Source organism: Pteronotus mesoamericanus, unplaced genomic scaffold (assembly GCF_021234165.1).
Source record: "Pteronotus mesoamericanus isolate MK-2021 breed Mesoamerican mustached bat unplaced genomic scaffold, CSHL_Meso_final contig_228, whole genome shotgun sequence".
Lineage (NCBI taxonomy): Eukaryota > Metazoa > Chordata > Mammalia > Chiroptera > Mormoopidae > Pteronotus > Pteronotus mesoamericanus.
Genome location: NW_026555095.1, coordinates 1,938,314 through 1,955,871, shown reverse-complemented (window position 1 = coordinate 1,955,871; position 17,558 = coordinate 1,938,314). Strand labels below are relative to the sequence as shown.

At 37.2% G+C, this 17,558-nt stretch overlaps 1 pseudogene; it reads right to left on the bottom strand.

Moving 5' to 3' along the window:
* Positions 1-11,314: 11,314 nt before the first annotated feature.
* LOC129069633 (BUB3-interacting and GLEBS motif-containing protein ZNF207-like) lies at positions 11,315-15,631 on the bottom strand (annotated as a pseudogene).
* Positions 15,632-17,558: the final 1,927 nt, after the last annotated feature.

The following is a 17,558-nucleotide window of genomic DNA, read 5'->3' as shown; positions in this document are numbered from 1 at the left end:
GGTACAAACATTGAGAAGAGGATTCAGAATAAATCCATAGGTCCCTTGAAATTATGGCCTATAATTTTTGGAGGTCACTGCATTTAACATTTCTAAAGGCCCAACTTCCACTAAGTGCTATAATTTATAAAAATCATCTAATATGGTTCATAAAAACAATAGATACTCAGAAATATTATTTCTCCTTCCTTCTTCTTTACCATGATTTTCTCAGCTGTGACAGGGATAAAAAATAGGCTAGTAAGTTTTAAGTGTTAGCTATCTACCCACCTCTGAGGGTCCTCATTATGCCACCTCATGCCCTCTTTTATTGGGAAGAATACAAGTAATAAGTAAAGTGGGGAAACATATTAACAAAATGTCTAATAGAGCTGGAGGATGAAGAGGGACTGAAGGAGTTTATGGAAGACAGGTAGATGAAGGGATTTACGGAGTTGAGCGATGAGATGGCATTTGGAAGCAATGGGAAGTAGACAGTTGTCAGACATGTTAAATAAATAGCATGTGATTAGAAGGGAGGCTTCTTAGAAGTTTAGGAACCATTGTAATTGGAATGTCCTTTGTGAAATTTTTGAGAGAGTTTGTAATCAAGACTCAAAGTTCTCTTAACTGAACTTTTGTTGTCAGATTCTAGTACTTTGTTTGTTTGTTTGTTTGTTTTGTTTTCTCTGGCCATGCTCAAAGTAAGAGCAAGCCAACCTGTCATAACTGGACCTTCTCTCATATGATATTCAAATTCTCTAAGTTCTTAGAATTTCTGGATAGAAATTGAGTGGGTAGTACAAAGCTGAATTTGGAAAGGTTTCTGAGGTTATCTTAGATGAATCCCACTCAAGCAAGAGGAAAAATTAAAGCAATAGCTTGATAGAGATAGGTTCGTGTGTGTGTGTGTGTGTGTGTGTGTGTGTGTGTATAGTGTGTGTATATATATATATGTATATGGGTGTGTGGGTGTGTATCACTCCTTTTTATAGAGGCCTGTAAAATGCTGACAAATATATGCAAAAAACCTCACCTTTTGATCGACCACTCAATAAACAGGGAAGCCTGGGTGGCTAAGATGATCCACCCCATCGCAAACTGAGGCAGTGAGGGAAGATAAAGCATTCTGAACCTATACATATAGGGCGAAGGGAGGACTTGTTTTTTAAGAGTTTACAAAATAAAAGGAAATACTCTGTTGGGAAACATCCCATCTGATTTCAGGGACTGCAGCCCCTCCAACAGGCGAGAAGGCCCCAAGGCTGGAGCTAATCAAGGAGGCCTTGGGAAAACAGGCCACTGAGGAGACAAAACCTATTCCTCTGCTTGGGTGCCAGAGGACGGTTGGTTAGTCAATGACAGGTAAGACCCCTTGATGGAAGGGGCAACCTAAGAGAGGCACACCCGCATGTGCATCAGGGAATTTTGGGGACATAGGGAGAGGGCAAAAACCCTCAACCCTTGGCTTTGATATGGCTGGAGTCCTCATTCTATCTGAAAGAAGTCTCCTTATCTCTTGGTGGCTGTGCCCCGTCCACTTGGCTCAGGCTTAAAACAATACTAAAGGCAGGTACAGCCCTAAACTGGATTAGGCAGTGCCCAGGGGGAAATCAGGCCTAGAAGTAAGTTTCTTGGAGCATGCTTTGTTCTTCCCTCAAAAGCTATGACAACCGGCTCATACTGGGAAGGAGATTTACATTATTCACAGACCCTGATCTGAGGCAGATCTCTTGTGTTCCTCCAGTTGTTATCTATGATCTCTATTTGTTTTCTGTAAACATAGCCTTTTGACATTGATTGATGAGCTTTGTTATATACTCCTGCACACATTGTTCTCAATAAAAGCCACTTCAAGAGAAGGGCTAGGGGCCTTCTCCACTAGAGAGAAGAGCCACCTCCTCTCCTGGCAGACAGAGAAGTGTCTGGGATGATTCATTTTATTTCCCCCAATCTGTGATGACCCTGGGATGGGCTCTGCAGGATCAGAGTCCCACACTCCCTCCTCAGCTGGCTCCCAAACAGGGACCCTCTGATCCAGAGCCCTGTGCCACCTCAAGTCATGCACAGCTTTGACAAAGAGATCAAAAACAGGTAAAATTTAAAAAATTTTTGTGATATGCTAGAATTAAGCTTTCTATTAACACTTTTGAGACTATATTAAGTGGTCAAATTGTTTTTAATTACTTTTTTAAAAAGTGAGTCTCTGCTGAGACTAGCTTTAAGGCAGGATGCAAGTCAAGGCATAACCTGACTTTATGCAAATTTCAAAGGAATAAGTATCTTTTACTTTTCTTTTTTAAATCCCTTTTTACTCCTTTTCGTCAGCTACAAGTAAGCTGTAGGAGGGTCAAGTTTGTTTGTCTATCTGCAGATCCTATCTATATCTAGCACAAAAGGCATGTTTAATGTATTACCTAAGTAATGCTTGCATGAACAATCTAATTTTTAGAGAGGAACAATACACCAATTGCTGGTTATCTATACTAACAGAACTCTTTTATTTTAGACACCTAAGAGACTTAGAATATTTTTATTTTAATTTTCTGGCAAAAGAACACACACAGAAAAAGAATCAAGAATTATGAATGATGTTCATGTCAAAGAGTGGTCAGCTGAGTGGCTATTCATATATTTATTAGAAATTCGGTTTATCGCCATTTTATTTCCATCCAGCCACCAGTGGAAGTGGTACTTATAAATATTTTATTGAAGAGCTTTCATTTTAACATAAGCAGTAAGTAGGAGAGCAGATGCTTCCTCATCTACAGGATTGCCTTTGTGATGAAGCCAAATGTCAGGGCTGCTTTGGCAAAAGCTTTAATATTGGCTAGGTCTCAAGATCAACGGTCCTCATCAGGACTTATTATTTTTTTCAAGCTATCATATAATAACTTTTAAATATTTTATTAACTAGTCTGAAGAAAGCCCACTTCCTTTGAATTCTCAACTAAAAACAGCATAATTTTGGGATAATTACTTGATAGCTCCCTTTCTGAACACCTGACTATGCTATGTGTCCTCTCTTCCACCTTACTAGGCTGCTTCCTCACCATCAACCTGCCTCACTCCACACGTCCTGGTCTTTAATGATTCCAGGTGACTGATATGAGAAATTTTGGTCCCCGTTAAATTCCACACTACAGCATCTCCTTTTTCTCTCCTGAGGGTCTTTCTTCCTTTTACCTGATGTAACTCAATTAATTCTACTGTGGGAAATTTTTATTTTACCTGTTAACAATGTGATTTATCTCTGCTGGCAGTGTAATATATTTGGTCACACAATTTCCTGAGGGGAGTGACACAGGGATGCTCAAGCTGAATTAAATTAAATTCTTCTTATTGTACTTTAGATTTTTGCCACAAATATCCAGTCGTACCTACATGAGATGGGCTATATTCTAAACCATATATACATATTGGCTTAAGCACATAAGTTTGTTTTTATTAAACAAGAAGACCAAAACTAGTTGACTGAAGGACTGATTTAGCAACTTTGCCATCAGGGACGACTTCCTTTAGCCTTTCTCATCATAGCTGTAAGAGGGTTGTGGAGCCTCTTACCATCATATCATATCCAGTCAAGGAAAATAAAAAGGCAGCACCAGCACTGGATGTCCCCTTGTATCTCACAAGGCAGAACTGTCACTCGGGCAACACTAATAGTACATTGCTTGGCCCGACCTACAATACCTGTCTTCCATACTCTCCTTTACCACTTTTCTGTAAGGTCTAGGCTTAAAGTTTCTGTTTTAATGAACCCTCCAGGACTGAGGGATTCCCTGAAAGACTTTTTTATCTTACTCATCCAGTGTCAGGAAAAAGGACTCAAACACAAAAGAGGGGAGAATATTTATAACACTTCATTTCGCCCACCAAGTCCACCACAGTGCACATTCAATCCTTCATTTGGTTCTTTTTAAAAAATGTTTTTTATTGTTCAAATACATTTGCCTCCATTTTCCCACCACCACTTTCCCCTGCCCCACCCACCCCCACCTCCCACACTCAATCATTTGTTTTTTGACCTACTGGTTCCATCTTCTCTAAGGAAAAGGGTTCACTGCTGGAAATAAGGAAGGTTAACTTCAAAATTATATTCTGAATGTGAGGTTTGCAGCTTAGAGAATGTTAGTGCCAAGCACCAGCACTGCTTAGAATTATTTACATCATATCTGGTTTTTATCTTTATCCTAATTTTTGGTAATATTGAGAGACCAATGTGCTATAAAATAATAATTCGCATTTCTAAATTTCAAAGACATTAATATTTACCTGATCTCTAAACCATCAAAAATGTTCAGTGTAGGAATTTGTCCTTCATTGTGTTCTTTTCCTCCAACTTTTTATTTTAGAATAGTTGCTAAAAGGGAAGAACAAACACCCTTATATGAGTATTCTTCATTTACATTCACCAATTTTTAACATTAAACTACCTTTAAATAATTAAAAAGTTAGTTTCTAAGACTCAGGATGTTCTCTTATATATTGTAATCATAATAAAATATCCACATTAAAGTAACAATATTGACTTGCTATTATCATATATTGTCCACTTGCTAATTTTTCTTATAGTCCCAATAAAAGAAATAGTAATTTCCCCCCCTCTCCAGGACTCAATTTAATTGCTATCACTGTCTAGTCTCCTGTAATAATAATAGTTCATTTTTTTTCCTTTCATGACATTAATATTTTTGAAGAAGGCAAGCTCTTTGCAGAATTATTTCATTTGGATTTGATTGTTTCCTCTTGATTACATTCAGATTAAATATTTTTAATAGGACTATAGCATAGATTGTTTTGTATCAGTGTCAGTGAATCATATCAGGAGATGGATGATTTTAGTTTGTCTTTCTACTGATGATATTAAATTTGATCATTTGGTAAAAGTAAAATTCACCCAATTTATCTGACAGAGGATTGTCTTTCCCCCTTTATAATGAGTAACTAATCTGTGAGTCCCTATGTTGAAGCCATTGATAATCCTGTTCCACAACAAATTTTAACCCAATGGTTTTAGCATATGTTGGAGATTCATGCCAGAATTAATGCCTCAAGTGTAGGGTGCAAACTGATAATCTTACAGTTTTATTATTTCTTCTACATTTATTAGTTGGAATTTTTCTGTGAAAAAGACATCTCTCTTCACTGCCTTCCTTTCTCTTCCTTCATAAATTAGTATTATAATGGTTCATAGATTCACTTCTTATCCAATGTGTTATAAACCACTTTCATAATGATTTCTTTCTGAGGCTCAAATAATCCCAAATATGACCAATGGAAGCCTTTGCAAATAAATACAATTTCTGTTCTCTCAATAGACCCTTGTCAATTGTTGAGAATTTTTCACTCTCTAACATAATAGAATGCCCAGGTCCTTGTTTTCCCTATCAGAGCCAGCCATTATCTAAGGATTTTACTTAAAAGTCAAGATGTAGGTGCTAAGTATACTCATTGCTGCCTATATGCCACTGCTGCCAGCTTTATCACTAAACAGAGATAGGAAATATATATTTTAAAAACCATTACTTTACTTTGATCCAACACTATAGCAGTCTTTCTCTCCTCCCATTCCATATTTTTAACTCCTGTCTTCCTCAGTTGGAAGCATCAATATAAATCTAAATGTATTTATTTGTCCAATCATACAACATACAAGAAAGGTTCAGATTTTTTACAGTCATACCACTAACTACCAACACACCTATTAATTAAAGATCAAGGTTTCCTTCTGCCTTTAGAGTATATCCCACTGGAAATTTAGTCTGGGTATTTTATAAAAGTTACTTAGGTTAATTAATTCTTTTCATCTCTGTGTTCATATGATCTACTTGATATGCATTTAGGGGTTTCCTTTTATTTGTACTTCATTTTAGAACTTTTTTCTATATTTTCTTTAATTAGTATTTCTTGAATATAAAAATAATAGTACTATGGTTCAAAAGTCATATCTATATAAAAATACTTAAAATCTCCTTTCTTGTCTTTATTAACCTGTTTTCTCATGTCTTCTGAAGATAACAAATTTTATCATCTCTGGTTTATCTTTCCTGTGTTTCTTTTACAAAAATAAACAGATACACACATCTTCATTAACACAAACATACACAAGCATTTTTATTTTGCCTTCTTTCTTAGACAAAATATATACCATATCACTTCATAAAGTTTTTAAAAATCTTTTTATAATTGAAATTATTTCATTCTGTGGGTATATTTTCATTGATTAGTCTATTCACAAATGATTGAGCATATAGTTAGCTTCCCAATAATTTGTAGTAATAATGTTAAAATAAATTATGCATTTTGTATGAGTATGTTACTTAAGGAGTATCTTTAGAGTAAATTTCTACAATTAAGATTTCTGGGTCAAAGAGTGCTTGGTTTTGTTATATATTGCTAAATTTTTATTCATATGGGGTTGTACCATTTTATATTTCAAGTATCAATAAAGAAGAGTACCTAAAGAAGAGTACCATAGCTTGAGCAACAACAAAATGCATTATCAAACTGGTAAATGTTTGTCAATCTAATGGGTAAGAAATGAACCTTTAATTCAGAAGACTATATTCTCATATCTTATGCTTCTGGCTCTTTTATCTTTTTTTTTCTTTTTGGGGGGGCTTTGTTATTACTTCCAATTTTTTATATTTTTCAGAAGTTAGGACATATGATAAATGTTACAAAAATCTTTCCTTCCAATTTATAATTTATACTTTAACTTTTTGTTTTATTCTACGAAGGTTTTTTTTTAATGTCATTGAATTTACGTCTTCTTTTTTATTGAATCAGGATTTTGAGACTCAAGTAGAAAGCCTTTAGCTACATTTAGATAATAGGGGGATTCATCCATGTTTTTTCTACTCTGTGTATGGTTTCATATTTTTTATATTTAAACTTCTGATTCTTTTGGTGTTGATTTTTGTGTAATTTGTAAAATATAAATTTGATGTTATTTTTCCCAAATGGTTATGCAGTTGGCCTATCACATTTCTTAAGAAGCTTTTATTTTTTACAGTGATTAATAAATTTCTATATGTAGTTGTTTATTTTTCTCTAAACTTTTTGTTCTGTTCTGCTGCTCTTTCTGTCCATTACTCTGCCATTTGCAGTATGTTTTAGTATCTGATAGTATGCACGACTCCCCAACCCCCACATGAATTCTTCCATTTCAACTTGTATAGCTATGAAATATTTTATTAAAATTTCATTAGGTAGATATATTCACTTTAAGAAAATTGACCTGGTATTGGTACTGAATCAAAAAAACAAGAAATGCTTTTACTTTTTGTTCCAATCTAATTTTTGTTTGTTTGTTTGTTTTTGTTTTTGTCTATCATGAGTATTTTTCTGTTGGGAAATGCCCTGCCTGGTTGCAGGAACTGTAGCCTCACTGACAGGTGAGAGGGCCCCAAGTTGGAAATAATCTAGGAGGCCTTGGGAAAACAGGCCACTGAGGAGACAAAACCTGTTCCTTTGGCAGGGGTGGAGCCCCTGCCTCCTTCACATCAACCTGCTTGGCCCTGTGATGGTTGGTTGTTGATGACAGGTTAGTTTTCTCACAAGGAGAGATGACCTAAAACAGACATCGGCCTGTTTGGGCAGCAGACAAGGATTCGGGGGACATGGAGAAAGGGCAAAAAGGTCTGCACCCCTCGACTCAGCTTGGACATTGCTGGAGTCCTCATTCTATCTGAAAGAAGTCTCCTTATTTCTTGGTGGCTCTACCTTGCCCACCTGGCTCAGGCTTGAAACAATACTAAAGACAGGTAAGCCCTAAACTGGATCGGGCAGTTCCCTGGAACAATCAGACCTAGAAGTAAGTTCCTCTAAGCATGTTTTTTTCTTCCCTCAAAAAGCGATGATAACCAGCTCCTACTGGGCAGGAGATTTACATTATTCACAGACCCTGACCTGAGGTAGATCTCTTGTGATCCTTCAATTGTCTCTGTCTGTTTTCTGTAAACATAGCCTTTTGACATTGATTGATGAGCTTTGCAACCATACCCTGTGCATATGGTTCTCAATAAAAGCCTTTGGACACAGAGGTTCAGGGCCTTCTTTCCCTTAGAGGGAAGAGCCAGGTTCCCTCTCCTGGTAAACACAGAAGTGTTTGAGAGAACTCGTGTTTATTCCCCCATCCATGACAATCCCAGGACGAGCTCTGTGAGATTTAGAGTCCCGCTCCCTTCTCAGCCGGCTCCGGACAGTTACCCTCAGATCCAGGAGCACCTGCACCCCACATTCCCTGCAACGCGTTGCCCCCTGCAACATTTTTCCCTAAGCATTTTATGTACTTAATTGCTATTTAAATGGGACTTTTTTCCTATCTTTTTTACAGGTTATTGTTTGTATAGTCAAAAGCTGTTTATTTACCTGTGCTACTTTTTCATATCCTATTAGTTAGAGAATTTTTAATATAAATTTATTTTATAGTTTATTCTATTGCATTTTCAGGAAGCACTATTCTATCATTTACAAATAGATATAGTTTTGCTTCTTCTTTTACAAGTTGGTCAATATTCCCATATAATGTTAAATAGTAGTGGGGAAGTAGGATCTTTGCCTTATTCTTGATCTTAGTATGAATGCTTCTATCTTGTGTGTATGTTTGTGGGCATGAACATTCTCATTATATTAAATGTTATCAGAAGGAATGGGTATCAATGTGTCAGAGGCCTTTTGAGTAACTACAATTTTCTTTCCAGTAATTAATATGAATAAATTATTTTCAATAATATGAAGAGATGTGTTAATGGAGTTCCAAATATTGAGCCATTCTTACCTTTCAAGAATAAACATTACTTGGTCATGATATATAATTTTTTTTAATGAAACTGTTCAATTCCATTTGCTAATATTTTATTTAGGATATTTACATCATCATTCAAAAGTGATATTTTGTTCTTATTTTGTTTGCTGCTCTACTATCATTAGATTAATCAATTAATGCTATATTTGTCTCATAAGAAGTAACTTGGAAGTTTTCCTTCACATTTGAAGCTCTGGAACAATTTAGGTAAGAATTAGGATTATCTAGATGTTAATAATTTTATATAATGCCCCTTTGGTTTGGTGCTGTTTTTTGGGGGCAATATTTTTGTATAACTTTCATTATTCTCCTCTGAAATTAGTCTATTTCTTCTCTGTGTGCAACAGGATTATTTTACTTAATTGCACCTTCTTAGGGAAATTTCTGGCTGACTTAAATTTACAATGTAAGTTCATGGAATTACACACAGTAAAAATACACACAGTGCAATAAAATCTGGCAAAATAGTTGAACAGACATTTCAAAATAGAACAATGTGAATGGCAAGTAAGTCCATGAAAGTGTTGAAAATATTGATCATCAGTAAAATGCACAATAAAACCTCAGCGGTAGGGACTTCTGTTTCCAGTTCTGCATGAAAGGAGTTTAAAGTCACAATTGTCTTAACAAATAAAAAGCTGAAGAGGCTGTAAATCAACAATTCTTTTTGGACCATAAGAGAGGTGAAGACAGGTGAAAACATGATTCCAAGTCTGGACAGACAGGCAAAACAGAGAGGTGCAGTTCACCGCACTACCAGAGCCAAGACCTACAGGAAGAGACTGCTTCTGGAACCAGGGCTGGGTAGGAACCCCTGAGCTGTAACTGACAAACCACTGGAGGCTCCGTGTGGACAACTCTGAGAGTTAAACACATCAGGAGACCCAGCTACAGGATGGCTCCTACAATATTGTGAGCTTCAACTCTAGAAGCTTGACCAAATTTCTACAGTACTAAATACCAGAGAAAAATCCTCCTGCTTCCAACAGGGAGAGGAGGAAAAAGACCCATTTGAAATATGACAGAGCACTCTGTTCCTCTTAATAAAGCTTTGCCTCTGGGTAAAAGTAGATTAACCAAATATTAGCTAAAAAGAAGCATATTAAGACTTCAGGTTTCCAGTTCCACATGTAAGAAGGTTGGAAGCTGCCGCTTCGTCCTCAAAACAAATAACCTGAATAGAATGAAACATCAACAACTTTTCTTGGATCCTTAAGAGAGAGGGGGGCACAGATCCAACTGCTGTCCCCATGACTGGAGAGACAGATAGATGAATCAAGGGAGGCTTGGCTTACCGGAGCTGAGGCTCACCAGGTAAAACCACCACAGGAACCAGTGCTGGGTTAGGAAAACCATAACTGTAATTGACAAATTGCTGGAGGCTCCATGCAGACAACTCTGAGTTAAAACACCAAGGGACCCAGTTGTGAGGTTCCCCACAGTTTTGTAAATTTTACATCAAAGAACTCAACCAGTTCCCACATCAAATATCAGAGAAAAATCCTTTCTTGCTTCTGACAGGGTGAAGGAAAAAGGAATAATTTTGAAATACTTCAGAGCATTGTTCTCTTGTTAATAAGGTCTGTCCTCAGGAGAAACTAGTTGAGATGCTGGGGTATTATCAGAGACTGGGGAAGGGAAATGCCAACTGCAACCCACTCTAGCCAACCTGTCCCACCTAAGGGGGGAGAAGAAAACTGAGAAGCACTTGTGAGGTTCAGAGCCAAGAATTGTATTAGGCTGTGTTCTGTCATTTTCTGGTAAAGTTCTTCCAGAAATAGTGGACAATTCTAATAAGTAAATTCAGGTCTTTGATCTCTAGAAATTTTTGTAGAAAATAACTTAAAAAATAATTCTATTCCATTGCTATTTCTTATTATTTTTCAGGGACTTCAACTATATGCACTAGTCTTTATTTACCCAACTTATTTATCAATCAGTTTTTTTTCTCTTGTTGTATTACAATAATGTTTAATAGTACAGAAAAGTCACATGAACTTGGTGGACCAGATTTCATAAACCCTGCAACATGAGGAGCTCTAAACATATTAAATATTGTTACAAATTTAGATTTCCAATGTACAGGTACTTGGAAATAGTTACAGCCCTCACCAAGCTGGGTTGGGGACAGGAAATCCAACAGCATCTGAAATACTGAGAAGGTACAGCTTTACAAATAGAAATGTAAGCTTACAAAACTTGCCTTTATTAAGGTGGTATGTTCATGTAATTCTAGCACCTTTGCAATTTAACAAACCAAATATCCTTTACTCCTCTTCTAAATACCTAGATAAAACATGAAAAAGAAGCCATACAATATAAATAACTCCAGGAAAAGTTTCTGTTTTATTATTCCGCATAATTTTTCCCATGTGAAGTAAATGTCCAATAGTTCCTAGTATGTGGGAAGCTAATGTTTGTTAAAGTCACAACAAAGGCTTATTGATAGAAGCTTGGCTATATAATTGGCACAAGTTGAGAAAAGGTTTAATCTCTAGATCTAAGAGGTTGGATGAAGTGAGATTAGTAATGGCCGCTTTGAGACATTTCAGGAGGTCTTGTTCCCATCAAGGAGGCCCCCCTTGGTAAGACGGCATTACTGGTGGTCCCTGCCCATATGGTGGCATAGAACCAGGAAGGTAACCTAGTGTGCCTTGATGATGACCACCATACTGACCATCAAGTGGTATCATACCTTCAATTGGTCCAGCTTACCAATGGAGCCTCCCCTGGATAAGATAGATTACAGTGATATTTAGAAAATGGTGTCCTTCTTTCTTCCAGTGTTATATCTTCATCTGGATGGATCAACTTACTGGTTGCACTGGTTGTTGTAAGAGTAGTGGGCTTACTTGTTATTAAAGCTGCGGGTTTAGCTGCAGTGATACTTGTTGTACCTGTGGTTGAAGCAGGAAATGTAGGCTTTGGGGGTTCTTTAGTTGTGCCAGGAGTACTATTTAAGGGCTTGAAATCTGTACCAACAGGTCCTTGAACACCTGCCTGTGCCTGTCCAGCATGGGAGAAAAGAGGCTTAGTAATTGGAGGCTATGGAGCAAGAACTGCTGCTCTTGGTGCATGGGGTCTATTAAGAATACCTGGTGCCGAAACAATCTGTTCTTGAGTCATTGAGGAATTAAAAAATGTGGAACAGGAGAGGGAATATCTCGTGGCATATCAGGCATCAGAGGTAGTATTCTTGGTCCAGGTGGCATAATTCTATCCATTAACATCATTCTTGGTGGCATGTCTGGCATAACATGTGGCAATCCTGGCATCAGATGAGGGATACCTGGCATTAATGGAGGTATGCCTGGAGGCATTCCTGGTGCTCCTCAAACAGTGGTAGTCCTGGCTGTGCAACTGGGGGGATATAACCTTGTTGGGGTGGAACAGGCTGTGGCTAAAATGAATTTGAAGCTGCAGAGTCATCATATTAATCAGAATCATCTTGTTGCTTCTTTTTTTTCCTCTCCTGTGTTTTATGTTCAAGAAGTTGTCTTCTTTGATCCATGTCTTTTTTTGGAATGCCTTCATATATTTCTAACTGTATGTCTGTTCTCCAGATATTGTATTTGGTACAGAATCTGTTGTCTCTTTGTGTACCTGCATGCAATATATAGCTAAGCGAGGTCCTATGTACAATTACTTATGACATATATGGAATTTAAAATGTTTTGATTTTTGTTGCTGTATAAAGATCTTCTCGAGAATCAAGATGGTGGAGGAGTGAGTAGAAGTCACACTGACCTCCTCCCAGGACCAACCTGGAATTAAAACTAAATTGGGGAGGAATCACCTGAAACAAACATCCAAACAATAGCAAGAGAGGAGCTTTATAACCTCGGAGACAGAAGAATCAGGTTTAGCGCAACCTAACTAGTAAGGAGTGTAGTCGTGACTTGAGAAGGCAAGCAGGGAGCCCACGGGTGGCAGCACCAGATGGATATTGAAATGGCGAATTGGATCCCACTGAGAAGGGTGGGGTTTAAACTGTAAGCGGGGATCTCCAGCCTGCAGCACCAGAGCCCCCAAAATACACAAATAACAGCCAGCTGTGAAAAGTGGCAGGGTTGCTCTCTGCCAGAAACAGGAAGCTGGAGATGGAAAGAGTAGTTTAAAGGGCCAACGCATAAAGTTCTATTTGCAGCCACTTACCCTGGGTTTCGGCAAAGGCGGGGGCAGTGGACTAGAGGCACCCAAGGAGAGGCTGGAAAGGAGGTTTTGGGGAGAGACCTGGGAGAGTAGCTGGCGGGATCCTGGTGCTGACTCATCCCTCATATAGCAGCAGCCATCTTGCTCAGCCAGACTGGTCCCCTGAGCGGCCACAGCTTGAGAAGACTCAATAACTCCGCCCCCAGGAGGGCCTCAGCCCTGCCCTGTGGTGTCTCTAAGCCGGCCTGCTGAGTGCAGAGTGACTAGATTAACAGCTGAAGGAGACAGTGACACACAATATATTCCTGGAAATCTCGAACAGACTGCCTAATGTCAGACAGGGTCAACATCTGACATCATCAGAGGCAGATCCAGAAAGAAAAAAAAACAGCAGTCTCCTACCATGGAAGTTCACACCACAAAGTCAGGAAATCGAGACAGATCAATTTAAGAAGCAGAAGCAAAAGAGAAGAGCCTCACAAAAAATGAGAAGACAAAGAAACACCCCCATAGTCAAAGGGAAAAGAGGAATCCCCAGAAAGAGAACTAAATGAAAAAGAGGCAAGTAAACTATCAGATACTGAGTTCAAAGCAATGGTTCTAAGGAAGCTCAATGTGCTCAGTGAGCTCAGAGAGAATTACCAAAAACTACAGAAAAACTACGAGGAACTTACTGCAAACTATATCAGCATGACACAGAAACTATCAATAAGATGCAAGAGGAAATGAAGAATACAATTTCTGAATTGAAGAACACAGTAGAAGGAATCAAAAGCAGGCTAGATGAAACAGTGGATCACATCAGAAAGCTGGAAGATAAGGTAGAAAAAAGCTCCCAGAAAGAGCAAGAAGATGAAAAAAGACTCAAAAAGAATGAAGAAGTGTTGAGGGAAATCCAGGACAACCTGAAACATAATAATATCTGTATAATAGAGATACCAAAAGGAGAAGAAGAGCAAGGGATAGAGAACCTGTTTGAAAAAGTAATGATGGAAAATTTCCCAAATCAGAAGAGAGAAAAAGTCACACAAGTCCAGGAAGCACGGAGGGTCCCATTCAAGGGGAATCCAATGAGGCCCACTCCAAGACACATCACAATTAAAATGGCAAATATCAAAGACAAACAGAGTCCTAAAGGAAGCAAGGGAGAAACAGGTAGTAACATATAAAGGAATCCTGGTACGGCTAGCAGCTGACTTCTCAACAGAAACTCTCCAATCCAGAAGAGAATGGCAAGAAATATTCCAAGTCATGAAAAGTGAAGGCCTGCAACCAAGACTGCTCTATCCAGCAAGGCTCTCAATTAAAATGGGAGGTAAAATAAGGAGTTTCCCAGACAAAGGAAGGTGAACAGCCAGCATTACAAAATATCCTAAAGGAACTGCTTTAAGAAGATGAAGAAAAAGAATCTATGAATACCCAGTTCCTTTCAGTCACCAATACTTGACATTATCAATATTTTTAATACATATTAATCTGATTGTGACAATGATGTGTTATTTTAATTGTTCCTTTATTATTTGTTGAAAGTAAACCTGTTTCTGTACATTTCTTGCCTATTTCTATTATTTTTAAAAAGCTTTAAATGACTTTTTGGTATTCTTTATCCATTTTTTGATTAAATGTTTGTAGAATTGTTGCCCTAAAAACAAACAAACAAAAAAAATTTAATCCTTTTATAGATGTGTTGCAAATACTTTCCTATTCTATTACTTGTCCTTTAACTTTATTTATATGTATATTACTATATAGTCTTAAATGTGTGATAAAATCATATTGTCAATATTTTACTTTATAGCTTCTGGGTTTGAATATGTTACTTCAGGGTAAGAAAAATATTATTTTGTATTTTCTCCAAAAGCTCCTTAGATTTTGCATATTGATTTTTAACTCACCTGAATATTTTTTGTATAATGTGCGAAACAGGGCTCTATATTTGTTTTATATCAAGTAATAGTGGTCCATGCACCTTATTTGTTGAATAAGCCTTATTTTCCCCATTGACTAGAAATATCAATTTAATAATATATTGTTAGACAGATATATACATTTTTTTCTAGAATGCTCATTTTATTTCATTGATCTATTTGATTATTTCTGTGCTGCTGTCATGTTTCAATTGCAGAGACTTTATAATGGATTTAAATTTTTTAATATTTTATAATGGATCTTAGCATTTAAAAAATAAATAAATAAAATCAATCTGCATTTTTAAAAAAAAGGAAGAAAGAAGAAGCTCCAATCTTTGACAACATCATAGTTAGAATCAGAGAATATTATGCTAAGTGAAATAAGTCAGTCAGTGAAAGACAAGTACCATATGTTTTCACCTGTAAATGGAATCTATTCAACAAAAATAATGTTTGAAATAAACCACAGGTAAGGAAACATGGAACAGACTGAAAGTGACCAGAGGGGATGGGGAAGGAAGACAATGGTGGAAAGGAGAAGGGACTAAATAAAGAACATGTATGAATGACACATGGACATGGACAACAGAGTGGGAATTGACTGTGGGAGATAAAGCCAGGGTGGGACTGGTGGAGGAGGGGAAAGGGGGAAAAATTGAGACAACTACTAGAATAAACATGATTTAAAAATAAAATTAAAAAATAAAGATCTCATCATCAAAATCTCTATTACAATACAGAACCACGGCATCAGCTCCTTTTTCTTCTTGTGACCCATAACTGCACTCTACTGACAAAGTAGGTAAGCAGGAAGAGGAGAAAGGGAGGAGAAAATAAGGAGGAAAAAAATAAGCATGAAAAACGAGGCCAAAGCCATTCACCGTTCAGACTCAAAGGCCCTTCAGGAAACAGCTCAGTCACTTTTAATCTCATTCTTTTTTATAAAGTATATTTTATTAACCATGTTATTATAGTTGTCCTAAATTTTCTTCCTTTTCCTCCCTCTGCCCCATACCTCCCTTCTCTCCAGTAATATCCCCCCACACCAACTTAGTCCATGTTCATGGGTCATGCATGTAAGTTCTTTGGCTTCTCCGTTTCCTATACTATTCTTAACATCTCCATGTCTATTTTGTACCTACCAGTTATGCTTTTAAATCCCTGCACCTTTCCCCCATTCTCTCCCGTCCTCCCTACCCCCACCATCTGATATCCCTCCAAATGATCCTCATACCTATGATTCTGTTCCTGTTCGAGTTGTTTGCTTAGTTGTTTTTAAATTCACTTGTTGATATTTGTGGATTTGTTGCCTTTTTAGTGTTCATAGTTTTGATCTTTTTTTTTAAATAAGTCCCTTTAAATTTTCGTGTAATAATGGTTTGGTGATGATGAGCTCCTTTAGCTTTACTTTTTCTGGGAAGCACTTTATCTGTCCTTCCATTCTAAATGACAGCTTTGCTGGATATAGTAATCTAGGCTGTAGGTCCTTGCTTTTCATTGCTTTGAATACTTTTTGCCAGAAAAAGAACTAAATGAGAGCCAAGTGCTGGATATAGCCTAAGTGACCATCAGTAAATAAGTGGATAAAAATATCTGTGGTACATTTACACAGTGGAATACTACACAGTAGAAAGAAAGAAGGAAGTCCTACCCTACGCTATAGCATGGATTGAACTGGAGAGCATTATGCTAAATGAAATAAGCCAAACTGGGAAACACAAATACCATATGATGTCATCTATAAGTGGAACCTAATCAATAAAACAAACAAGCAAGCAGAATAGACCCAGAGAAAAAGAAATAAAGAACAAACTGACAGTAACCAGAGGGGAAGAGGGAAGGGGATAATGGGGCAAACAAGGAGAAGGGTTGTCAAGGAACACGTATAAAGGACTCTAAATAAAAACAACAGGGGGAGGACTGAATGTGGGAGTTGGGCGTAGATAGGGCAGTGAAGAGTAATGGGTGGAAAATGAGGACAACTGTAATTGAACAACAATAAAAAAAAAGAACTAAATGAAATAGAGAGACCCAAACCATCAAAACACTGGTGATCAAGATGTCCAAAGAATTCACTGAGTACCACAACAATATAAAGGAAGAAATGAAGGTTACGCTAAGTGAAATAAAGAAAAACCCACAAGGAACCAACAGAGAAGGGAAGGAAGCCAGGATTCAAATAAATGATTTGGAACATAAGGAAGAAATAAACATTCAACCAGAACACAAAGAATAAATAAGAATTCAAAAACAAAAACAAGGATAGTATAAGAAGACTCTGGGACATCTTCAAACGTGCCAACATCCAAATCAAACGGTGCCAGAATGAGAGGAGGAAGGGCAAGAAATTGAAAACTTTTTTGAAAAAATAATGAAAGAAAACTTCCCTAATTTGACAGAACAAATAAACATACAAGTCCTAGAAGCATGGAGAGTCCCAAATAAGTTAGACCCAAAGAGGACCATACCAAGACACATAATAATTAAAAAGCCAAAGGTTAAAGATAAAGTGAGAATCTTAAAAGCAGTAAGAGAAAAGCAGAGTATTACCTACAAAGGAGTACCCATAAGACTATTAGCTAATTTCTCAAAAGAAACTTTACAGGCAAGAAGGGAACAGCAAGAAGTAATCTGATTCTTTTATACCACTTTTTTTTTAATCTTCACCTGAGGACATTTTTTCATTGCTTTGTGGGTCGGGGAAG